Source organism: Indicator indicator, unplaced genomic scaffold, assembly GCF_027791375.1.
Source record: "Indicator indicator isolate 239-I01 unplaced genomic scaffold, UM_Iind_1.1 iindUn_scaffold_68, whole genome shotgun sequence".
Classification (NCBI taxonomy): Eukaryota; Metazoa; Chordata; class Aves; order Piciformes; family Indicatoridae; genus Indicator; species Indicator indicator.
This window is the reverse complement of record NW_026539198.1, coordinates 169,966-196,865: the sequence shown is the minus strand read 5'-3', so window position 1 is coordinate 196,865 and position 26,900 is coordinate 169,966. Positions and strand designations below refer to the sequence as shown.

General features: G+C 48.7%; 1 pseudogene; it reads right to left on the bottom strand.

Moving 5' to 3' along the window:
* The window catches only part of LOC128980165 (zinc finger protein OZF-like), an 87,815-nt pseudogene that overhangs the window by 805 nt on the left and 60,110 nt on the right, over window positions 1-26,900 (bottom strand).

Here is a 26,900-nt window from a genome sequence, read left to right as displayed (position 1 = left end):
CTGTAGCTTCATCCTCCTCTGTATATTCCTTCTCCTCATTCTCATCATCATCCTGGTCATCCTCATGCTCATCATTCTCCTCCTCATCATCCTCCATGTTATCCTCTTCCTTCTCCTCTTCTTCAGGGCTGCACTCTGGCTGCTCCATCTTCTTCTCTAGGTGCTTCTTCTCCTCCCAGATCTTGTCCAGGTCCTTCTGTGAGACCATGCTGGTGTGACTGCTCTGCCCTAGGGAAGATGAAAGCACCTGACCCCAGGAGCTCAAATCCTGAGATCCTGCCTGGATCATGACAGTCCCTGACACATTGCAACATTCAACATTCAGCTGGGGCAAGGAATGGAGATGGGCTCTCAAACTCCCAATTTTTGCCACAGTGAAAGGTCAGACCTCTAATACCTGTGCTGAGACCTCAAGTTCCTGTGATCAGTGGAGTGAGACACCCTGGTGCTTACAAGCAGTCTCATCTCCCCTGTTCATGAGTCCTGTGCTGTTGGCAGTTAGGTTCCTGCCCCAGGCTACGCCCTTTGATCTCTCCTGGCTCAGACAATGGAGGCAGCAGCACAGACACAGCAAGACCAAACCACCTCCAACCCTCTCCCATCCACCCTCCACATCCCAACCCTAACCACCACCTCCTTCCACATAAGTGACCCCAAACAGCCTGGGGAGCCCCCAGACTCCCACCACAGTTGATGTCCTTCAGAGCCTCAGGATTGGTGAAATGTAGAGGGCAGGAGGGGCTGGATGAGGTTGGGAAGTTGTGTCGGTGTGAGCTGAAATTCCCCCTCCACGAACAATAACCAGGCTAGCCCAGTCTGGAAGCAAATGAAAAGCTGTATTTACAAGCAGAGTCTAAAATCTACAATGAAATGCAATGAATATATACAAATATACAAAATTCACAACATTCACAAATATATACAATCAGCAGAAAAAGCACAACCGATCTCCCTTTGCTTCCCCCCAAGTGGACCCTCCCAAAGGGGCCTCTCTCTCTCCCAGGAGCTTCCCCCCAAGACCCCCCTGGACAGAGAAGCAGAGTTAGTTAAGCAGAAAGTTGTTAACTTAGCTGCCAAGGTCAGTGTGTTATCTTCAGCCAGAAGAGAAGAAGAAACAGCAGCCAGACAGCCCAGCAACTGCCCCCACTGCCGAACGCAGAATGTGCAGAATGCCTACTTTGTTTTGGGTAATAGTTCTTAAACATTTCTATCTATCCAATGGAAGTGTTTAGAACAATCGTTATTTTGCTTTCTTACACCCAATAGTGACTTATTTACATTCTTTCACTTTCTCTGTTCTGAACTTTGCAAGGAAAAATTAAAAAGACAGTTTCAAACCATCACAGTCCACCCCTTCTAAACAATTCCATTGGCTGCTACTATCATTTATCTAATCTAAAATAATATCTACAACAATAGGTGAATAAAGACCATAGTCCATTCCGGCTATTTCAGATGTAGATGATTCAAAAGAGTCAAATCACAGGAAAAACAGCAAACAGCTTGTTTCCTCGCAGATGGAGCGAAGGAAGGAACAGGGACTCTCAGGTGACTCAGGGCTCTCAGGGTTCGTGCACCGTAGATCTCATGAACTCTCCTCTTGGGCGCGATGCTGTGTCTGCGCAACACTCTGAATTTAACCTCTCTCAGCCAAAGTTAGATTTCTTTGTGGAATACACTGAATTTCACCATTTTCTTGCATCACCCAATAGGTGTGACCAGGACCTTCAGCAGAAACCACCCCTCGGACAGGTTTGGCCTCTCCTGAAGGAGAAAATACCCAAACAGTTTTGCCTAACAGATTCTTTTCTCTGATAACAGGAACTCTATCACCTTCCTCCTTTCGCAACAAATCTGATTGGGCAGGTCCAGCTCGATTCACTGAACCTCTACTATTCACCAACCAGGTTGCTTGTGCTAAATGTTTCTCCCAGTTTTTCAAAGATCCACCCCCCATGGCTTTGAGAGTGGTTTTCAGCAAACCGTTGTAGCGTTCGATCTTCCCTGCAGCTGGTGCATAGTAGGGAATGTGGAATATCCACTCGATGCCGTGCTCTTTGGCCCAGTTTTTTACAAGATTGTTCTTGAAATGAGTTCCATTGTCCGACTCAATCCTCTCTGGAGTTCCGTGTCTCCACAGGATTTGTCTTTCCAGACCAAGAATGGTGTTACGTGCAGTTGCATGAGGAACTGGATAAGTTTCCAGCCATCCAGTGCTTGCCTCTACCATAGTCAGCACATACTGCTTACCAGATCGAGAACGAGGTAGAGTGATGTAGTCAATCTGCCAGGCTTCACCATACTTGTACTTGGACCATCGGTCACCGTACCACAAGGGCTTGATCCGCTTTGCCTGCTTAATAGCAGCACAAATGTCACAGTCATGGATGACTTGTGTGATAGCATCCATGGAAATGTCAATGGATCTGTCACGAGCCCATCGGTAGGTTGCATCTCTGCCTTGATGTCCTGACGAGTCATGGGCCCACCGAGCTAAGAACAGCTCACCTCGGTGTTTCCAGTCAAGATCAGGATCAGATCAGAGTTTGTGTCCACCTGGGAAACTCTTGCAGCTAGATCTGCCTGATGGTTGTGTTGTTGTTCCTCAGTAGCTTTGCTCTTAGGAATGTGAGCATCGATGTGTCTCACTTTCACTGGGATTCTCTCAATGCAAGCACCAATGTCTTGCCACAGATCTGCAGCCCAGATTGGCTTTCCTTTCCTCTGCCAGCCATTCTTCTTCCAGTCTTTCAGCCAACCCCACAAGGCATTGGCTACCATCCACGAGTCGGTGTAGAGATAAAGCTTTGGCCATCTCTCACGTTCAGCTACGTTAAGAGCTAGCTGGACAGCTTTTACCTCTGCGAATTGACTGGATTCTCCTTCTCCATCTCTCGCTTCTGCAACTCTGCGCGTTGGGCTCCACACTGCAGATTTCCATCTCCGCTTGTTCCCAACAAGACGACAGGAACCGTCTGTGAACAAAGCATATCTCTTTTCATCATCAGACAGATCACTGTAAGGAGGAGCTTCCTCAGCACGAGTTACTCTCTCCTCTGGAGGTTTAGCACAGCTTGTGCCTTCTGGCCAGTTTGTGATCACCTCCACCAAACCAGGCCTTTCGAGATTTCCCATTCGAGCTCGCTGTGTTATCAGAGCCATCCACTTAGACCAGGTAGCATCTGTTGCATGATGTGGTGAAGAACCTTTGCCTTTGAACATCCAATTCAGAACTGGCAATCTAGGAGCTAGAAGAAGTTGTGACTCAGTTCCGATCACTTCAGAAGCAGCTTTCACTCCTTCATAAGCAGCTAAAATCTCTTTCTCTGTTGGAGTGTAGTTTGCCTCTGAGCCTCTGTAGCCACGACCCCAGAAACCAAGAGGACGTCCTCGTGTCTCCCCTGGAGCTCTTTGCCATAAGCACCAGGTTGGACCATTGTCACTCGCGGCCGTGTACAGAATGTTCTTAATGTCTGGACCAGTTCGGACAGGTCCCAGACCCATCGCTTGGACTACCTCTCGCTTGATCTGGTCAAAGGCTGCTTGTTGCTCAGGACCCCATTGGAAACTGTTTCTCTTTCGAGTCACATCATAGAGAGGTTTCACAATCTGACTGTATCCAGGAATGTGCAGTCTCCAAAATCCCACTATGCCTAAGAAACGCAGAGTTTCTTTCTTGTTGATGGGATTTGCCATGGTGGAGACTCTGTTTATCACATCCATTGGGATGTGACGGCGACCATCTTGCCACCGCACTCCCAGAAACTGGATTTCTCTGGCAGGTCCTTTCACCTTGTCTCGCTTGATAGCGAAACCAGCTTGCAAGAGAATGTCAAGGATTTTATTACCTTTCTCGAAGACTTCTTCAGCAGTCTCACCCCAGACGATGATGTCATCGATGAACTGAATGTGTTCTGGAGCTCCACCTTTCTCCAAAGCATCATGGATCACTGCATGGCAGATGGTTGAACTGTGAATCCACCCCTGGGGCAAACGATTGAATGTGTACTGAATGCCTCTCCAGGTGAAAGCAAACTGAGGCCTGCATTCCTCTGCTATGGGAATAGAGAAGAAAGCATTAGCAATGTCTATGGTAGCATACCATTTGGCCTGCTTGGATTCCAGCTCATATTGGAGTTCCATCATGTCTGGTACAGCTGCACTCATGGGTGGAGTTACTTCATTCAAGGCACGGAAATCAACTGTCAGACGCCACTCTCCGTTCTGCTTTCGCACAGGCCAGATTGAACTGTTGAAAGGTGAAGGAGTTTTGCTGATGACCTTCTGACTCTCTGTGCTGGTTTGGGGCCAGACAGATCCTCTCTTGCCTCGAAAGGGACAAAAGAATGAGACTCACACAAACGGATTGGAGAGTGATGGAAAGTTTAAATGGAAAAGCAATTGGTGAGGCTACAAAAAAAACTACAAGCTACAAAGCATAGTGACAAAGAGTATCCCAAAGCGTACAGAACCCCTCACAGAATTCCCAAAGCTTCCCAATCCTTCCCTTCTTCCCACCTGAGGGTAAACCCAAACCCCCCAGGGCTCTTTCTTCCCCCTCCCGCTGCTAGGCAAGTCTCAGGCTGGCCAGGTCTGAGACTGCCCCCCCCTCCATTCTCCTCCTGGCATTAGGCCTAGACAGGCCTAAGAGGCCTTGAGGATACTCCCCCGGCATTACCCGATAAGAGAGGACATCTCCCATGGGAGCAGAGAGGGAAGAAAGAGGAAGAGAATGACTTTGCAGATGGCCTTATAGGGTGCAGGATTTATGGGTAGAAATACGTCGTTTCCTGTGTCCACCCCTGTGGGTGGGCACCCAGGACACCAGAGGTGTATCTCATGCGGCAGTGGCAGGGGCACCCAGCCTAAACTGCCACATTCCACCCCTTATTTCATACCCATAATTCCTGCACCCAAAACATATCATCAAATTAGAAACAACTTTCAGATGACATGTCTGGCAAAGTCCAAGTCTCCATCTGGGCGTCCTTCCAAAGAGTCTCTCCCTCGGGCTCAGGTAACAGTTCAGTCCAGCTCTTCTCCCTCATCCTGTGGAACCTCCCAGCGACGCAGAGTTCATTCTTCTGCACGGTGAACTCTTCATGGATCCGATGGAGCATCCTGGCCACCTGGAAACAACCTCATAACTTCTCAATCAAACATTTCTCCATCCACTCAAGCGGCATGTTTCCACCCCTCGGGCAATCGAGTCTGAGCAATCAGGCTCCCGACTCGACTCCTTCCACCCCTTGCAGGCAACAGCACGCTGAGACTTTCCAAAGCTGCACGGACCTTTCCCAAGCCCAGTGCTGACCGCTTCCAGCCGCGGCCCGAGGCTAATACAGATGCACACCACGCACAGGCACACCGCTCCCCCTGAGCGTACGCATGCTGAGGCGTGGAGGCATCCGGCTACACAGCCCTCCCCCGGAGAGGGAGTGGCTGCACTGCAACCCACCGAGAAGAGAGGCGGAGCCAGGTGCTAGGCGCCATTTTCGGAGCGCGTCCGAAAATCAGGGGAGAGATAACAGCGAGAGCCGCCGTCACCTCTGCAGCCGCGGTACAGATCAAAACCGCCGCCACCCCTCGGGCCACAAGAGCGGCTTTTCCAGCCAAAGCTATACTCGCTCCCTGGGTCCTCGGAAGCAGCTTTTGAACTGGAGCCACCGCCCGCCTTCTTGAGTTGCGGGAGCCACGCTCACCGCCCCGCTGCGGCTAGCCCCCACCGCCGCGGACAAGCCGACCCTGGTCTGCTTCCGACTGTCCCTCCCCCTTCCTCGGCTCCGCGCCGCTCTGCTCGCCGCTGGCGCCGCGGGGAACAAAAGGGAAAGGGACAGGCACCGCATTCTTAAGCTTTTTCCCCAGTGCCTGCAGCTATAGAATCGCCGCTGCCGCTTCGGAACAGCAGGAGGGATTCCACGCCACGGCTACGCACCAGGTGTCCCCTCGGAACCCATAAAACGCCCACACGGTCGCCCCAGCACAAAACCTTGAGCCCAGCCACCAAAAACCAACAACGCCCAGATACCATTTTAACTTTTCCACCCCTGCTCTTCTCCAATCCAATTTGCAGAGTTCAGCACAGGAACCATCCTCTGCTACCAAAAATCTGTGCTGGTTTGGGCCAGACAGATCCTCTCTTGCCCGAAAGGGACAAAAGAATGAGACTCACACAAACGGATTGGAGAGTGATGGAAAGTTTAAATGGAAAAGCAATTGGTGAAGCTACAAAAAAACTACAAACTACAAAGCATAGTGACAAAGAGTATCCCAAAGCGTACAGAACCCCTCACAGAATTCCCAAAGCTTCCCAATCCTTCCCTTCTTCCCACCTGAGGGTAAACCCAAACCCCCCAGGGCTCTTTCTTCCCCCTCCCGCTGCTAGGCAAGTCTCAGGCTGGCCAGGTCTGAGACTGCCCCCCCCCTCCATTCTCCTCCTGGCATTAGGCCTAGACAGGCCTAAGAGGCCTTGAGGATACTCCCCCGGCATTACCCGATAAGAGAGGACATCTCCCGTGGGAGCAGAGAGGGAAGAAAGAGGAAGAGAATGACTTTGCAGATGGCCTTATAGGGTGCAGGATTTATGGGTAGAAATACGTTGTTTCCTGTGTCCACCCCTGTGGGTGGGCACCCAGGACACCAGAGGTGTATCTCATGCGGCAGTGGCAGGGGGCACCCAGCCTAAACTGACACACTCTTCAACTGACGAATCAAGTTTTGAATGGGCACCAAAGAGTCACGGTTGGTTCTGTATTGTCTGTGATGCACAGTTTGAGAAGCAACCGGCAGCTTTACATCCTCTATCTCATGTTGTCCCACAACTGCAGATTCATCTGAAAGCTCAGGTCTAATGGACAACTTCAATTTTCCTCCATCAATTTCTACAGTTGCTATTCCAAAAGCCCATTTGTAACCCTTAGGGTCTTTAAAACGCCCTTCTCTCAGAAAGTCAATTCCCAAAATACAAGGTGCATTAGGACCTGTTACAATAGTATGTTTCTTCCACTGCTTCCCAGTTAAACTTATATCAACCTCTATCTTAAACAACTCTTGAGATCCACCAGTGACTCCCTGAATAGTTATAGATTCTCCCCCTTGATAATTTGATGGTATGATGGTGCACTGAGCTCCTGTGTCAACCAAGGCCCTGTACTTCTGAAATTTTGAAGTGCCAGGCCACTGGATGTACACATCCCAATAGATTCTGTTATCTCCATTATCCCTTACCTCCCCCTGGCAGAAGGCAGGGCACCCCTAATGGTGGGGATTACATACACATGTACAGCTGGCACAACGTCCAGCACCAGAATTAGGATCACTGTTGGAGCTATCAGAGTTGTTCTGGGAAACTGAGGAAGCGACAGCTACCCTCCTGGTATTGCTACCTCGGGATCTGCCCCTCTGCAGCTCCCGTAACCTCTTGAAAAGATCAGAAGTTGGTTGACCATCCCATCTGTTCATGTTCTCACCAAACTGATCACGCAGAGTTATCCAGATACTGCCACGTGATTGCCTCTGCTGTCTGTTTTGGTTTGACCTATTCTGGAATGGCCTTCTTGGAGCACGTCTGTTTCTAACAGCTGAAACTTGTATCCATCTGGAGGAAGAGGAATCAGAATCATCCCCCTTCATCAAGTTGGATATGGAGGTTTTAAGTTCCTCCTTCAGCTCTTTCATGCAATTCTCCATCTTTCCAGACAGAGTTTCAATGGCTGAAACCAAAGAAGTACGTGCGAGACTATCCTCCAACTGCCTCATTTGGTCAGTGAAATGGCCAACAGTGGGAGGCACTCCACCATAATTTCTTGCCACAATCCTGCTTGCCAGAATAGTAGCATAATTAGGAGGAGCAAGCTTAATGAGCTTTTTGGCAAGGCCTGTTCCAACAGGAATTTCATCAGGATTCAGAGTCTTATGATCTCCATACATTACTTCTCTCACAGCAAACTCTCTCAGACGCTTGATTCCCTCAGCTATTGTGGTCCAAGGCTTAGGGTTCCATGGTAAATCATCTCTGCTGGGGTACCTCAGCGAGACTGCCAGTAGGAGGCGTGCCCACAGAGAAACTTTACCAATGCACTTGCCTAGATGCCTGTCTATGCCTGTATCCTTTGAGAGCATCCCCAACTGAGAGGCCGACTTGTCACCTACCACCAATGCTGGGGCTCCCATATCAAAACACCTGGCTAGCCAAGACAGGACTGGCTCATTATCTCCTCTGATGTAATCCTTCCTCACATGTCTAATTTCCTGTCTGGGTGCATTAGCTGACTGTATGTCATCCTCATCATCATCATCATCATCATCTCCTGAGGTCGCTGTCCCCATAATCCTGTTGTAATCCTCCGTTGAATTTCCTTGAGTTCAGAGGCTCTGCCAGCAGTTGCTAATCTACTAGGGTCTACATCCTGACCTACATCTCCATCATCCATGTGGGGTCTCAAGAGGTCTACCAGAGTTTTAAGGCTAACCCTCTCTTCCTCATCAGAAGGATCTTTCTTAACAGAGGGACCCTGAGTAGAAGGACCCTCATCTCCATCTGCACCATCTCCTGCAGCATCTGCATCTCCTTTACGCTTTCTGGTTACAGTGGCCACCAAATTTACTGGCTTGGTTTTCACATTCACAGCAGAGTTGGAAGAGCAAGTAGCCTTATGTCTTTCTTGACACAGTGCTATCAGTAGCCATATGATTATTCCAAGAAGCAACAAAATTAAGATTAAGGCTAGTACAAGATATCTAGGGTACCACTGGTTCCAAGGACCCTCTGTAGTTGTAAGAGGAGTAACAAACTCATATGTGTCTGCTAGCAGATCCATAGTTGAGTTACCATAGCTTCTTAGCCCAATAAGACCACAACAGAATTCACCAACATTCAGTAACTTGTTCTTAACCCAAAGAAACGACTTATATGCCACATATCTCACAATCTTGTCTATCATGCAAGAGACGGCCCATCTGTAAACAATCACACCGATAATAGATGAAATAAAATTACTCAAAATCCAAAACAGCTTCATTTTGCTTCCTAATCTGAGCAGAAATAAATCACAAGCAATCGAGCCCCACGTTGGGCGCCAAAAATAAAAAGTGTGTCGGTGTGAGCTGAAATTCCCCCCCCCACCAACAATAACCAGGCTAGCCCAGTCTGGAAGCAAATGAAAAGCTGTATTTACAAGCAGAGTCTAAAATCTACAATGAAATGCAATGAATATATACAAATATACAAAATTCACAACATTCACAAATATATACAATCAACAGAAAAAGCACAACCGATCTCCCTTTGCTTCCCCCCAAGGGGACCCTCCCAAAGGGGCCTCTCTCTCTCCCAGGAGCTTCCCCCCAAGACCCCCCTGGACAGAGAAGCAGAGTTAGTTAAGCAGAAAGTTGTTAACTTAGCTGCCAAGGTCAGTGTGTTATCTTCAGCCAGAAGAGAAGAAGAAACAGCAGCCAGACAGCCCAGCAACTGCCCCCACTGCCGAACACAGAATGTGCAGAATGCCTACTTTGTTTTGGGTAATAGTTCTTAAACATTTCTATCTATCCAATGGAAGTGTTTAGAACAATCGTTATTTTGCTTTCTTACACCCAATAGTGACTTATTTACATTCTTTCACTTTCTCTGTTCTGAACTTTGCAAGGAAAAATTAAAAAGACAGTTTCAAACCATCACAGAAGTGCTCCAGGCATTAGTAAAGGGCTGGGGTCCTGCTGTTATCCCAGTCTGGGTTCTTTACCTGCTGGGCTATTCCAAGGGGCACATCTTGCTCTTCTCCAGCCCAGAGTCAGGGCTGATGGAGAGAGAAAGACACAGCCTCTGCCAGAGAGAAGCAAAGGCCTCAGAGAAGAGGACGGACCTCCAAGGGATGGCTGGCACATGCAGAGGTGCAAGAGAATTCACTCCTTTTATTTCCTGAACTGCTGTCAGATTCTGGCATTTCCTGCACACACACCTTTCAGCTGGGCACTTGATCCTGTCCCCTTTTTGGGGGGACAAGGCCTAATTCATGTCTCACCATTCCCAGGTCGTTCCCTGTGAGAGACTGTGGCGGGTCCGCAGATTCCTTGTATGGGAAAGAAGAACTTAACCTTGGGCATATTACTGTGTATCAATAAAGATATGGAAGGTTCTGGATATGCAGGTGGCTTCCAAGGATGAAGAGTGCCTGGGAAACTGTAAGATAGAAGGTTTGAATCCTCCCATGTGTAATTTAACAAAAATAGATAATTACCATAGTGATGTAGCAGTAACCAATAAGAGTATTAAAAGCAACCTGTTAACCAACTAGAAGTAGCCACAATAGCATAGAAAACACATAAATGTGTGTTGTTAATGATAATAAAGGTTCGGTGCTCTACTCTGTTGATGACTACAACTGTGTATGTGTCGTTCTGTCTGCACGTTACTTTGATGGTTTAATTGTCACCTAGTTCTTTAAGTAGTTCTTTAAGGTTTTAGGACTTTTTTTTTGTATTAGCATGACTTAGGAGTTTATTTTAGGAACATTAAAAATGCTGGTTTTGGTTTGTGTTCACATAGATTTTAAGATAAGGATTATAAGAATATGAAAAATGACATTTTTTTTTTCTTTTCAATACAGAGGCTTACCCTAGGGAAAAGTAAAGGCTAGGAAAGGGATTCATCTTCTCCCACCTACAGGTTTTCCTGATGCCAACATGGCTGAGCCCACCATGTCATGATTGCAAAGATCAGTTCTGCAGAAGACAGCACAAGACTCAAAGGATGGGACAAACAGCAGTGCCCCTGAAACTGACAATCAGCTGACCACTGAGACTGATCACAGTGCCTGTCCTGTTTAACTGAGATCAGAAGCATTACTCTGAAGCTGATCACAAGAATGTTCCCCAAGGAAATCTCTCATTCGGGACTGAATGTCTCAGTGCCTAAATATCATGTATTTAGGGAATATGTTCTCGTGGGTTTATATGTTAACTCACCAGAATAGTATAGTTAAACAACAGTTATTCAGGAAAGACTTTTGGGGATTTTAAAGTTGTTGTGGACTGAAATCCAAATGCAAAAGCAGATGCACTTGAAATGGGTGTAGCAATGGGGCCAAGCCATAGCTTCCCATCAATTTTTTCATCAAGGCTGTCGTGCCCTGAAACATCAGTTTCATTTGTTCAGTACTGTAGCCCGTGCTATTGTTGCCGCATGCCCTGACTGTCAGGGCCAGCATATCCCTCATTACTATGAGACCAATCGTAGGGGGGTGCGAGCCCTCCAGACCTGGCAAACAAATGTCACTCATGTTGCTGAGTTTGGCAGGTTAAAATTTGTTCATGTAACTCTCATTTTCCTCACTCATCATTGCTACTGCTTATACAGGAGAAACTGCTAAAGATGTCATTCACCACTGGCAGCGAGCCTTTTCCATTGCTGGAATGCCACATCAGATAAAAACGGACAATGGCCCAGCCTACCTATATGGTAAAATTCTTGCAATTGTGGGGTGTCACTCATGCTACCAGTATTCCCCATTCCCCCACTGGTCAAGCCATCCTTGAACTCATTCATGGCACACTGAAATGGCTTCTGCAAAAACAAAGAGGGGGAATGGCAGGGGATTCTCCAGAGGCCTGGTTAAAGAAAGCTATGTATGTTTTAAATTTCTTGCAGCTCTCAGATAATTCCCAGGAAACACCAATGATACATCATTTCAATTCCTTGACCACCACCAGTGCAGTGCCATCAGGTGTCAAAGTAAAAGTTTGGGATCTAGAAACAGGTCAATGGTCTGATCCCTGTGAATCAATAACCTGGGGTAGAGGATATGCTTATGTCTCAACAGGTTCTGGACCATGCTGGGTCCCAGCAAGATGTGCTTGACCGGTGTTTTCATAGCCCTGTGGACGCTGACCACAGAAGTGGCCTTGCAGATCCCAAAATAGCCACAGCAAAACGTGTGGGTCACACTTGCCAAGGCCACTGGACAAGACATGCTGTGCCTCTCTGTATCGACGCCCACCAATCTCTTCAGCACCTGCCTGGTAGGCATACCGGTGAATGGGTGAAAGGACATCACTGAGAAAATTGAGCCACTGAACTTGGAAAGATCATTTTACATGTGCTTCTTGATACACTTCAATAAGACACACGGGGGACTTAAAAGTTTTCATGGTTTTGAGTGGGAAGGATTCAAAAAGACAAATTTGATATTAGAATACATGGCCAAGGGTTGGAACAATTTGCCTCAGTGTCTTCCTTTAGCTGAGTTAGAGCCTCAAGAGATTAGTATGTTAGGATCGGTAAAAATGGATTACTGTGTTTAATTTTATATCGGACAGAGCCACAAATATCCAGGACATTACTCCAGCAGGAAGGGGGTACAGAAATTATACTGCATGGTGCAATCGGACTGAATTCATAGAAGTGAAGAGGCATTCTCATCCTCGTCGTCTGCCTGCAGGTGTTTTCCTTATTTGTGGGGATAGAGCTGGGCCAGCTCTGCCCTCACAAATCAGGGGAGGACCTTGCAGTCTTAGTCGTTTAACCATGCTGACATCAAATGCTTCTATGATCTTTGATCACCTTAGGGAAAAACAAAAGTGTAACACTCATGCCTTTGAAGCAGATTGTGATGATAGGGTAGAGTTTTAGAGGATAGAGAAATGCATCATAACAAGTGTATTTTCTGGAATTGGAATGGCACATGCTTTAGCAAGCCTGAATAAATTAGGGTGTTGGTTAGCAAAACAGAATAGCGCCTCCTCCCTGGCTTTGAAGGAACTCCTGTTGGATGTGGATTCTGTCCGACAAGCTACTTTGCAAAATAGAATGGCAATAGATTTTTTGTTGTTAGCACATGGGCATGGGTGTGAGGATTTTGAAGGGATGTGTTGTATGAAACTGTCAGATCATTCAGTATCTATACATAAACAAATTCAGGAATTGGAACGGGATAACACATTTGCGAGTAGATAATGAGGGATGGCTTGAAGGATTGTTCAAGGGATGGGGAATTACAGGATGGCTCTTCTCCATCATCAAGACAGGGTTGTTGATTTTGATGATTATGATGGTGGTGATGTTAATGTTGCCTTGTCTGGCTAACCTGCTGCAAAGAACCCTGCAGCGGGCAGCCAACACAGCATTTTCGGCACAGTTACAGAAAGGGGGAATTGTGGGAGACTGTGGCAGGTCCACAGATTCCTTGCCTGAGAAAGAAGAACTTAACCTTGGGCAGATTACTGTGTACCAATAAAGATATGGAAGGTTCTGAAGATGCAGGTGATTTGCAAGAACAAAGAGTGCCTGGGAAACTGTAAGATAGAAGGTTTGAATCCTCCCATGTGTAATTTAACAAAAATAGCTATTACCATAGTGATGTAGTGAAAATAATTGAGTTTTCAATATACATTGAAACCAGGAGGGGTGGCACCAAAACCTCCACCCTGGACTTCCGAAGGGCAGACTTTGGCTTATTCAAGGAACTGACTTGGAAAGTTCCTTGGGAAACAGCCCTTAAAAACAAAGGAGTCCAGGAAGGCTGGACTTACTTCAAGAAAGAACTCTTGAAGGCACAGGAACAGGCTGTGCCCATGTGCCGGAAGAGGAGCCGACAAGGGAGACAACCAGACTGGATGAGCAAAGAGCTTCTAAAGGAATTAAGGGAAAAAAAGAGGGTGTATCACCTTTGGAAAAAAGGGGAGGTATCCCAGGAAGAGTTTAAGGACATTGCTAAGTCTTGTAGGAAAAAAATTAGAGAGGCAAAAGCCCATTTAGAAGTTAGACTGGCCACAGCTGTAAAGGAGAATAAAAAATATTTCTACAAATATATTAATGGCAAAAGAAGAGGCAAGGACAACCTCCACTCCTTATTGGATGCGGAGGGGAATACAGTAACAAAAGACGAGGAAAAGGCAGAGGTACTTAACACCTTCTTTGCCTCAGTCTTCAATAGTGGGACAGGTTGTCTTCAGGACAACTGGCCTCCTGAACTGGCAGATGGAGTCGGGGACCAGTATAGTCCCCTTGTAATCCAGGAGCAAGCAGTCAGGGACCTGCTGAGCCACTTGGATCCTCACAAGTCCATGGGACCTGATGGCATCCTAGGGTGCTGAGAGAGCTGGCAGATGAGCTGACCAAGCCACTCTCCATCATTTATCAGCAGTCCTGGCTCACAGGTGAGGTCCCTGATGACTGGAACCTGGCCAGGGTGATGCCCATCCACAAAAAGGGCCAGAAAGAGGAACCAGGAAATTCCAGACCTGTCAGCCTGACCTCGGTGCCAGGCAAGGTTATGGAACAGGTCATTCTGAGTACAATCACACAGAACCTACAAGATGGCCAAGGGATCAGGCCCAGCCAGCATGGATTCAGGAGGGGCAGGTCCTGCCTGACCAACCTGATCTGCTTTTATGATCAGGTTACCCGTCTGGTGAATGCGGGACAGGCTGTGGATGTAGTCTACCTGGACTTCAGCGAAGCCTTTGACACTGTCTGCCACAAGAAGCTCCTGGCAAAGCTGGCAGCTTGTGGCTTGGACAGATTCATTCTGAAATGGGTCAAGAACTGGCTGGAGGGCCGGGCCCAGAGAGTGGTGGTGAATGGTGCCACATCCAGTTGGCAGCCTGTCACTAGTGGTGTCCCCCAGGGATCAGTGCTGGGCCCCATCCTACTCAATATCTTTATTGATGATGTAGATGAAGGAATTGAGTCCATCATCAGTAAGTTTGCAGATGACACCAAGCTAGGAGCAGGTGTTGATCTGTTGGAGGGCCCTGCAGAGGGACCTGGACAGGCTGGATGGGTGGGCAGAGGCCAATGGGATGAAATTTAACAAGGCTAAGTGCAAGGTTCTACACTTTGGCCACAACAACCCCAAGCAGCACTACAGGCTGGGGACAGAGTGACTGGAAAGCAGCCAGGCAGATAGGGACCTGGGGATGCTGATTGATAGTAGGCTGAACATGAGCCAGCAGTGTGCCCAGGCAGCCAGGAAGGCCAGTGGCAGCCTGGCCTGGATCAGGAATAGTGTAGCCAGCAGGACAAGGGAGGTTATTCTTCCCCTGTACTCAGCCCTGGTCAGGCCACACCTTGAGTCCTGTGTCCAGTTCTGGGCTCCTCAATTCAAGAGAGATGTTGAGGTAGTGGAACGTGTCCAGAGAAGGGCAACAAAGCTGGGGAGGGGCCTGGAACACAAACCCTTTGAGGAGAGGCTGAGGGAGCTGGGATTGTTTAGCCTGGAGAAGAGGAGGCTCAGGGGTGACCTCATTGCTGTCTACAACTACCTGAAGGGAGATTGTAGGCAGGTGGGGGTTGGTCTCTTCTGCCAGGCAACCAGCACCAGAACAAGAGGACACAGTCTCAAGTTGTGCCAGGGGAGGTATAGGCTGAATATTAGGAGGAAGTTCTTCACAGAGAGGGTGATTGCCCATTGGAATGTGCTGCCCAGGGAGGCGGTGGAGTCGCCATCGCTGGAGTCGTTCAAGAGGAGACTGGATGAGGCACTTAGTGCCATAGTCTAGTTGATTGGATAGGGCTGAGTGATCAGTTGGACTGGATGATTTTGGAGGTCTCTTCCAACCTGGTTGATTCTATGATTCTAGCAGTAATCAATAAGAGTATTAATAACAACCTGTTAACCAATTAGAAGTAGCTACAGTAGCACAGAAAACATAAATGTGTGTTGTTAATAATAAACGTTCAGTGCTCTATTCTGTTAATGACAAGTGTCTACGTGTCGCTCTGTCTACCACAACAGTGACACGTCCCCCATTCCTTTGTTGTCCCACAGGTCTGTGTCCCCCACCTCCACTGCTGCTGCAGTTGGAAGGGTGGAATGAAAACTATTGTGGCTGAGGAAGTATCTAAAGAACTGGGCTGGAACCAGGAGAACAAGAATGGAAGGTCCCTGAGACTAAAGGCTGGGATGAGCTGGAGGGCTGAAAGAGCAGCAACAAGTCAAGGGGGGTTGGTTACAGATGAGGGGTGGGGAGGGACCCTGCAGCCACCTCACAGAGGAATTGATGAAGTGAGAAAGAAAGGGAGTGAGACCTCAGGTGGCTCCTGTCCTGGGGTATCTGGTGGGGTGTGTGGGTAGGACCCCTAAGTGCCTGCTTCAATGGTGCTGGATGTCAGGAGGTGTCAGAGGACTGTCCTGACCCAGGCAGGATTTTGGTGTTTGATCTTCAGGGATCAGGTGCTGCCATCCCCACTGTAGGCTGGAGCAAGCCAGAGCCACACAGGTCCTGAACTAAATCCTCCCACCTCCTGCCGCCTTGACCTTCCATTTGTCCACTTATTAGTCCACCTGCATTCACTCTGGGCCCACCCAGAGACCCAAGGCCCAGCAGTTAATCTAAAGCCCCAGCATGGCCCAGTCGAAGCTCCCAGATGAGACCATGAAGGAGAATACTGAAGGAGATTCAGCAGTTGTTTTTCACTGTTTTTCACCAAGTGTTTTTCTTTCTTTTAGAATTTGCCTGTTAGAAAACTTTCCCAGCAGCATAACAGAGAAGTTTTAGCACAAGAAATAGGGTTTTAGACATCAATAAAAGTGTTTTAATTAACATAGATATTGAAGTCAGCCAGACACAGCTGCTGGGTACAGAAAACCCAAGATAAAAATTTTCATTCACTTAAAGATTGACTGGAAACCAAGAAGAAGAATCAACTAGAAGGATGAGATGCAGCAGCAAATGTTGGAAGACCAGATGGTGACAGTGAAGACCCAGGAGTGAAAGGACCTTATCTATTTCAAATAAGTATTTAGAAATCCTAAGGCATCTGCACTGTTCAGCTGTAGGTAAGAGTTGTGATCAGCTTTGCTCAGGGCTCGCAGCCTTTTAGATCCTGGGGCTCTGGGGCCCATGTGTGTTCTGTAATAAATCCATGGATATCACTGAATGATTATTGTTGTGGTTTAAGGCCTGCAGGGGGTGGACAGAAACCTGACTCCCTTGGGTGGACCCTCAGATGGGTGGGAAACCTGACACCCCAAGGGAGGGGTCCCAGGTCATGTTTATCCCTTCCCATTTCCTCCCTACACTCTACATAAGAGGGAGCAATTTCCACCCTTGCTCTCTCCAGCCTTCGCCTTCCTGCCTGCCTGGGAGCTGCTGACCACATGGGGCTGCCTTCCATGTGGTCAGGCCTGGCTCCCTGTGTTGGAGACTGCATCCTAGAGAATCCATTGCCATTCAGTCTGGGTCTGTACATACCTGTTATACAGATTCCCTTTACTAAAACTTCTGTAACTTTGGCTTCCCTGAACACCTTTCATTTTTTATAACAATTAATTTCTTAACTTCTATTTTCTGTTCAAGTCTTTTGTTTACCCCTTTTCTCCCCCTGCCTACCTTTTCCCTATGGGGGGAGTGGGAGGGGAAAGAGAAGGGTAATCTTTACATTCTGTCCTGTGGGCTTTTGCCCTGGAAGCTCAAACAGCAACAGTTATAGCAATCATTAAGTGTTTTAATGGATCAAGGACACAGTGGCCATGATCTGTTGGCAATCTCCCAGCTGACACAAGCAAAAGTGCAGGAGAATTCACTCCTTTTAGTTCCTGAAATGCTGCCAGATTCTGGCATCTCCTGCACACACATTTTTCAGCTGGGCCCTTGATCCTGACCCCTTTTGCGGGGGACAAGGCCTAGTTCCTGCCTGACTATTCCCAGGCCCTTCCCCCATTCCCAGCCCATCCATGTCCCTGGTGTCTTTGCTGTCCCAGGGTCGTGTGTCCCCCACCTCCACTGCTGCTGCAGTTGGAAGGGTGGAGTGGAAAATGTTATGGCTAAGGAAGCATCCAAAGAACTTGGCTGGAAGCAGGAACACAAGAATGGAAGGTCCCTGAGACTAAAGGCTGGGATGAGCTGGAGGGCTGAAGGAACAGCAACAAGCCAAGGAGGGTTGGTTACAGACAAGGGGTGGGAAAAGACCCTGTAGCTACCTCACACATCAAAATCTCTTTGAAACTCAAAAACTTTACAAAAGTTATTAAAAACTCTTCAAAACTCATTGAACTCTCTGCAAAGCTCTTTTAAAAATTATTTTAAAATAATTTGAAAGAAGTTTATAGGTTTCTTCAAGTCTTCAACACACTGCAAAAATGCTCAAAGGGTTTACAAATGTCTAAAGAAATCATCACAAGTTCTTCAAAATTTGTTAAAGTCTCTTCAAAAGTCTTAAACCTGATACTGTAAAGATTTTAATGACTTTCTAGCCTCTTTAAGTCTTCAAAACCCTCCAAAACCAAAAAGGTTTAAAAATACCCAAAGAATCATCAACATCCTTTACAAACTCTTAAAGGTACCTAAAAGCTTTTTAAATCTTTTTAAAAGTCTTAGAATTCCTAAAACTAAGGAGGCATTCAAATCTCTTTTAAGAATTCTGGTGAGATTTTAGTGGACTGAAGGTTCTCAAAACTCTTCTAATATGCCTGAAAAATGAAAGTCTCTTTAAAGTTCCAAAACCTCTTCAAAAATCCTTAGAATATCTTCAAAACCTCTTAAAAACTCTGTAAAATCGTCAACATCTCTTTGGAACTCTGACAGACCCTTAAAGACTCATTAAAATGTGTTCCAAACTCCTACAAGTTCCTAAAACCACCTAAAGATGCATTCAAATCTTTTATTAAAGAGTGCTGGAGAGATGCTAATGAGTTCTAGATTTTCCAGATTCTAAAAATATGCTGGAAAAGTCACCAAAATCTCTCCAAAAACTTGTCAAAATTCATTAATATCTTTTTGAACCTCTAAAAACTCATTTTGCAGAGATTTTCATAATTTTCTGGGCTCCTTTAAGCCTTCCATACCCTTCAAAAATGCTTCAGGAGGCTTAAAACTACCTTAAGAATCATCAACACCTGTTTAGAACTCTTAAAGACACATCAAAATTCAGATGGATTCCACAAATCTCTTCAAAACACCACCTAAAATAAGTAGAATTTATTACAAAGTCACTAAAATTCCTTCAAACTCCTAAAAACTATTTTTTAAAATATTTCAGTGGGTTTCTAGGCCTCTCTAGGAGTTCAACACCCTTCAAAAATGCTTACCAAGGCTTAAAAACAACTGAAAAAAATCATCAAAATCCCTTAGAAAACTGTTCAAAGCTCTTCACAGGTCATTAAAATCTATTCAGAAATCTCCAAACTCATTTTAAAGAGATTTTCGGGACTTAAGGCTTCTTTAATGCTTTCAAAACTCTTTAAAATGTTTAAAATTGCCTGAAAAATCACCAAAATCTCTTCGTAACTCTTTGTTCCAGTGTGTGATGGTTTTAAGATTATCTTTTTAATTTTTCTTCACAAATATTGAGCAGAGAAAGCGAAAGAATGTAAATAAATCACTATTGGGTGTAAGAAAATAAAATAATGATTATTCTGAACACTTCCATTGGAGAGAGAAAAATGTTTAGGAATCACCACTCAAAACAAGATACAAGGTCGGGGAGTCGGGCACTCTCGCAGTCCGTCTTCTCTCAGTCTGCCTGCTGCTTCTCTCTTCTGGAGATGACACACCCACATACTGACCTTGACAAGTTAAGTCTAACAGCCTCTCTGATTCTTGACTCTCTGCCTTCTGCTAGGGGGGCCTGGGGGGAGTCCTTCAGGCTGGAGGCGGGATGAGGCCCCTTGGGGAAAGGCCCCTTGGGGAAGAAACACAGCCCCTCAAGGGGAGGGGGAAGCCAAGGGGCTTGGTTGTGTTATTCTGTTGATTGTACATATTTGTAAGTGTTGTGAATAGTGTCTATTTGTACATAGTCATTGCATTTCATCATAGATTGTGATTTTGCCTGTAAAATACAGCTTCATTTACTTCCAGACTGAGCTAGCCTGGTTACTGTTGGTGTGGGAGGGGGATTTCAGCTCTCACACTGTTACACAGTGAGCTCTTTTTGATGAGGAATTAATTAATTACACGTACCACAGGTATGGATAGGTGCGTCTTTATTTAGCATAAAGGCGAACAAGGCTGTGCCGGAGCGCTGTAAAGTATGGAAACTGAAGGCAAGGCACAACCCTGTAAGCTACCCAGTATCCCAAAAGCAGAGCCCGATCCCAAGCACAGCACAGCAAACTTACCCTAAACCCCTATAAGAAACATGGCGGTACCAAAGATCGCGCAATGGCAGAGCCGATCATCTCCCATCTAGGCAGATGTCCCCACGAGACCAAAACTTGTCTTCTTGGATCAGAGAAGTGGCTGCCACCCATTAGCGATCCTCAGAGTCCCGCATCCTGTGACATCTGGCCAGGGCATCACAGGAGGCTGGGGCTTGGAGCCAAAGCCCCACTCATATTTCACAATCCTGTTATGTAACTTCTCACCCTACTGCTCATGTGTGCAGCCCTCCCAGGGGGTCGCATGCCCCCTGGCCAGCAATAGCCTTCATCTTCATCTTCCTCAGGTTCATTAGTGGTCAAATAAGAGCCCAAAGGTATTTTTGGGTCAGCCCAAAATGTCAACACATCCAGTTCATTCCCATCCCCTCTCAGTTCCATAAACAAAGCGGCCTACAGATCCATGTATCTGTTACTCTTATGAACCTGGGAGCTTCTGAGCAAACACCAAGGAGAAATAGAGACCTTTAAATTTCAGTTCTCAAAACAAAAGTTCAGAGTTCTCTCTGCAGCATTCTAGCAGGGTGTTTCTGCTCTTCTCTTCTGGCTTTGCTTCAGAGGTAACACACCTGCACATTGACCTTGGCTAAGTTATAACCACCTCTCTGCTTCTTGTCTGTCTTCCTTTTGCCAGGGGGGTCTGGAGAAGGCAGGGGGACAGCTTTCCTGGCTTTGGCCAGGAGGGTTTTGTGCTGGTTTTGTTAATTGTACATACTTGTAAATATTGTACATAGTGTATATTTGTACATATTCATTGCATTCCATTGTAGATTGTAGAGTTCCTGTTGTTGTTGGGAAAAACCTGTTTCGCTTCACCTGATAAGTAAAGGAACTGTTTCCTGATCCTGAACAAATGTTGGGATGAAGAATGGTTCTGCCCAGACCATGGATTTTGTGTATTTGATATGCTTTGCACTGTAATATGGAGTCAGGAATAGCATTTCCATTTAAACTTTCCAATTTCTATCCAGTCCTGTGTTGAATGTTGACTTTAACTCCTTTGAGAAGGGTTGAAGAGCTCTGTCTCTCTACTTAAAACAGAGAACCTCCTCAACTAACCCCTCCCACACCCCTGCAGCCTTGACCCTTTGTCCATCTGCACTCACTCTGTGCCCCCCTAGAGTCCCCAGGGCTTCACCAAGGCCCCAGGGCTGATCTAGAGCCCCAGCATGGCCCAACAGAAGCCCCCAGATGAGAGCATGGAGCAGAATACCCTGGAGAACGAGTTGGGAGGAGATGATAGGCAGCCGTGAGGGAGAGGAGGAGGAGAAGGCAGGGAAGGAGGACAAGGAGAATGCAGGTGAGGAGAACAAGAACAATGAGGACAAGGAGGAGAATGAATCTGCAGTGGCCCTCTCTGTGCCAACTGAACAGCCAAATCAGCATCCCAGGTAAAGTCAGAGCTTCCCACCCAGTACAAAGTCAGTGAAGCACCAGGGTCCCCACCACGGCACCTGACCACTCATTCAAAACTCTTCCAAATAGCTTCAAACTTACTTAAAAATGTTTAAAATTGCCTGGAAAATCACCAAAATCTCTTCATAACTCTTAAAAACCCTGCAAAAGTTCAGAAAATATCTTCAGAGCTCTTCAAACTTGTTTTATAGAGATTTTCATGAGCTTCCAGCCTTCTTTAAGCCTTCAACACCCTAGAAAAAGGCTTAAACAGGCTTCAAATTGCATTAAAAATCATCAACATCTCTTTGAACTTCTTAAAGGCATTAGAAAAAAAATCATTAAAATCTATTGAAACCTCCTAGAAGTTCCTAAAACCACCCAAAGAGGCACTAAAATCTCTCTTTTAAGATGGTTGGAGAGATTTAAAGGACTTTTATGATCTTGAAACTCTTCAAATATGCCTGAAAAGTCATCAAAACTTCTTCAAACATCAATAAATCCCTCCAAAACTGCTCAAACACTCTGGAAATGTCATGAAAATGTCCAAAAAGCTCTTAACAATTCACAACAACTAATTCTGGAGAGATCTCTGAGTTTCTAGGCTGATTGATCTGTTTGATCACCAAAAACTGCATTCAAATGAATTTTTTTCAGCTTTCCAGATTTTAAGGAGCACTCTTCCTGTGCTCCGAGCCCTTCCCCATCCTCCTGTTCTGTGTCCCCTTTACCTCGGTGGCCAGGTGGGGTGCAGGAAGCCCTGGGGCTGAGGAGGGGAACCTGGGGTGGAATCTGGATCTCCTGGGGCTGGGATCGGATGCCCTAGGGCTAAGGGTTTTGTCCTGGAATGGGGATTGTGGAGGGGTCTGTAGGGCTGCTGGGGGCATCTGCGTCTGTCTGTGGGGTGCAGGAGTGGTCTGTAGGGTTATGGGATCGGGGCTGGGCAGTTATGGGGGGCCTCTAGCTTTATGGGGATGTTTGTGGAGTTGGGGGTGGTCTGTGGACTTGGCAAATCTGTGGGGTTAATGTGGGATCTGTGGGGTTGGCATTCCTTGGGGCGCAGAGTTGGAATCAGGATCCTTTGGGACTTTTGGGGTGAAACCTGTGCTGGGATTGCAATCCACTGAGGCTGTTGTGGAGGAATGTAGGCACCCATCAGGTGCCTGCAGGATCAGGTATAAGCCTCCTTCACCCCCTCTTGCTGCCAGTGATAGGGGTTTGGCAGGAAGGCAGACAAAGGAACCAGACGCTAGCCCATCTGGAGAACTGAACATGGCGACGGTCCTCCAGATACTCCTGGCCAAATAAACCATAGCAGACATGTCCACATGTACGTAATCGTCTGCCACTTGTGTAGAACTCCATAACCCTAATCCATATCCAGAGGTCAAAATCACCAGGCTGGTTCTTCCAATTGGGCCATTAATGGGTCTAGAAATTACACAGAGTGGTTGTTTTGGAGGGCCAGGTGTTCTTCTTTGGTCCCTGCACGCTCCATGCCCTGTCTCACTCGGAAGCTCATTTCAATGTGAATGGCAACAGCCTGATCTGCCACTGACTACCAAGTGTCCTGGCAGGGCCATGACATGGCCCAGTACAAATCCAGACAGGCCTGAAGATCTAGACAAGGTCCTTTTCTCTCCCCTCCCTCCTGCAGAAAACAGGGCAACATGGGAAAAGAACAAAGGGGACAGGACTCCTGCCTGTCTGGTAAACAAGACGTTTATCTGGGGTGAGAGCATGGAAGCTGACCACTGCTCCCCCTCATACAAGGTCCTTGCTTCTGTCTTTTATGGTTGCAGCCTGGCAGAACTCTTTCCATTGGGCAGCTACACGTTAGCTTCAGTGCCCCATTGGACCAACCGATCTCTGGCAATTTGTATACATACAAGTGACTAGGTGGACACCCTTGCTTTGCCTTGCCTTGCCTTGCTCAAGCCTGCTGAAGCCTTGCTTCAAGCCTTATCGTCCTTGAGTTGCCTGCCCTGCCTCAAGTGCCTGGTCCAGAGCCTGGGATAAAGCCACGAGCCATACACAGCAAGCCGGAGAAGCCATGAGCCTAGAAGCCAGAGCTGCCTTAGCCTGCTTCCCCTTGCCATCAGAATCGTGTCGTGCCTCAGTTTACCCAGACAAAGAAGACTTGGGGGACAGCAATATTTTGTGACCCTCCTGTTCTTCCCTCTTTACTCCATTTGAGGACTCCTCCATTGCACCACAATTTGGGGACATTTTCCTGGGGGTACCTGGCCTCCTTTCAGCAGCCACCTTTATCCCCACATGGGGTTTCCTGTTCATGATGCCACCCCAGCCCCAATCCCTGAGCTCACAGAAAAGGGAGGTTCTGAGGTGCCCTGTGGCCAATCTAAGTTGAGTCCAGCACCAAACCACTGCTCGACCCCCTGGACTCTTTCTTGGAACCCCCCAGCAAGGGCAGAGCTCAGTGAGGTGTCCTGCAGCTTGTACAGGGCTGAAAGCAGCTGAGGAGAGAGGAGAGAAGGCAAAGAGAGGGCAGAGAGCAACCGGCAGAGAGCTCAGCACCACCCCAGGCTCCCATCCAGGCTGACAAGGTGCTGGGCACCCACTGGGCTTGGCTGTGGGGGTGCCATCACTGCCAGCTGGGAGTGTCCAAAGTGACAAGGTGGGCACAGGGCTTGGGCTTCCTGAGGGCAGCAACAAAAGCCAGACCCAGGCTGAAGAACAGAGAGATGCTGCAGAATTGGGCCCAGCCCCGTCACCAAGGGCAGGCAGTGGCACCACTTAGCACAATGAGACAGGGCAAGGACAGGGACACCCTAGCACAAGGGCTGGTCACATGAGATCCCCACATGAATGCTGTGGGGGGCACAGAGGGCTTTCATGCTACCACCCCCAGCAGAGTCAAACCGCCTCAGAGCTGGCACCAGCCCCAGGCACTCCTAAGCTCAGGCTCAGCACAGCACCCACGGCTGGCACCCCCACAGCAGCCAGGGCACAGCCCAGGCTGGGCTTCCCCGCTGGGCCTGGCCCTCAGCCTTGGCACTGCCCTTTAGCACAGCAGCCACCTGGCAGCTGCCAGCACAAAGGCTCCAAACCCCCACAGCTCTGCTGCAATCCAGCCCCCATGCTGCCCCCGAACTCTCCTTGCCATAGCAGCCGCCGTGCCGCTGCCCACTCAGCTCTGCTGCCAGGGCAGCAGTGAGCAGAGGGAGTCAGTGCCAGGGGGCCAGGGAGCCAGGGCCAGCCCCTGCAGGAGCACCAATGGGCTCCGGCTGCAACACAGCAGCAGCCAAAGGCTACAGGGGCTTGGGCTGGATGAGCTCTGGAGGTCCCTTTCAACCCAAACCATTCTGTGGTTCTGGTGGCACTGCCTTGGAACTCCATGTCAGGGAGAGCTGCCCTGGGGCTGTGCTCCTGTGCCAGGGGCTCAGCTCCCTCTGCTGCTGCTCAGGATTGGTCACTTTCCTCTCTGTCTGGATTATGAAAAACCTTTCACTGCCTTCCAAACAGCAACAGCTGCCAAACACTTTCCTGCTTCAGAGAACCACAAACTGCTGGGGCTTGGAAGGGACCTTCAAGATCATCCACGTCCAAGCCCCTGAGCCCTGGGCAGGGAACACCTCCCACCAGCCCAGGCTGCTCCAGGCCTCATCCAGCCTGGCCTTGAACACCTCCCTGGGCAACCTGTGCCAGTGTCTCACCACCCTCAAGGTAAAGAATCTCTCCCTGCTCTGCAGCCTCAGTCTCCTTTCTCCCAGTTTCAATCCATTGTCCTCCCACTCTGCTCTGCTGAGGCCTCACTGGAGTCCTGTGTGCAGCCTGAGAGTAGCTCTGCCCCTGCCAGCCACAGCCTGCCCTGTCCTGCTGGGTCCAGCCTGTGCCCAGCTGCCTGCCATGGGCCTCTGCAGCCCAGCCAGGAGGGCAGCAGGGAGCTCCTGCACCTCCCAGCAGCTGGGGGGCTGACCCCAACCCCCACATTAGGTCCCCCAGGACTGCTGGCAGAGGGCTGGGGGGTGCCCACCCTGGGCAGGGTGGGAAAGGAGCAGCTCTGGGCAAATGCAGCCTGAAAAGAGGCTGCAGGGACAGCTGGGACCAGAGCTGCCACCCCCGTGGGCACTCCTCACCCAAAACCAACCAAGAGACCACCCCTCAAGCCCGGGGGGCATTTTGGGGATCCAGGGAGACCATTTGTGGGTTCTTGGGGGCAATTTTGAGATGCCAGGAGAGAAGTTGAAGAGTTCTGGGAAACCGTTTTGGGGTCCCTTCTGCTATTTTGGGTTCCTTAGAGACCATTTTAGGGTCCTGGACTCCACTGGGGCATCCTGGGGGAACATTTTGAGTTCCAGGACACATTCTGGGGTCCCCTCAGGGCCATTTTAGACTCCAGTGGAACATTTTATGCATCCAAACAAGCATTTTTGGGTCCATTTTTAGCTTCCATTCCTCAAGTGGCCTGGAGTTCAGTGGCCCTCACATGGTGGGGGGGAGTGCCCCAAAACTGGGGGATTCTCCTCAGAAGTCAGGGGACCCCAAAACAAAACACCCTGGGGGGGAATCTGGAACCTCCTGTGTGGCAGCACAGGGGACAGGGGGCTTAGGGGCATCCTAAAATTAGAGGGTCCCCAAAACTATGCGGTGGGGCTGGGGTTACTTTTGAGTTAGTGGTGGCAGCACAGGGCTGGGCACAGCAGAGCCCCACAGGAAGGGCAGCAGTGAGCAGAGGGAGCCAGGGCCAGGGAGCCAGGGCCAGCCCCTGCAGGAGCACCAATGGGCTCCGGCTGCAACACAGCAGCAGCCAAAGGCGGCCTGCAGCTGCCCCTAGCAGGGGGATTCAGCAGCAAAGCAGCACAAGGAACCCCCCCAAACACACCGACCCCTCCCCAGCCCCACCCATGGCCCCAGATCCGCACACACCCCTCCCAGAACAGCACAGCCACCACCCACCGACCCTGCACAGCTCTGCCGTGCCCCACAGACACCCCCACAGCCACACAGACCCCCCCAGAACTCCACAGAACATCCTCCCGAACCACAGAGCCCCACAGCTTCCCACAGACTGCCCACAGCCCCAGACAGGCTCCAGGACCGCACAGACCCCCCAGACCCGCACGGACCACCTCTCAGAACCCCAACACTCCACACCTCACGCCCCCTCCCCCCACACCATCCACACACAGGCTCCCCCAGCACCACCAACTCCTACCACACAAACCTCCACCAACCCAGCCGGCGCTGCTAGACGCCACGGACCCTCCAGGACACAACCCTCAGCCCCCAGGGGATTCCGATCCCCACCTCTGGATCCCCCATTCAGCCCCACAGATTCCCTCACCCCACCTGCAGCCGGGACAAAGGGGACGCAGAGCAGGAGGCCGAGGCCGAGATCAGCGCACAGGAAGCTGCCGAGCGCCGGCCCCGGCAGGCTCCTGGCGAGCA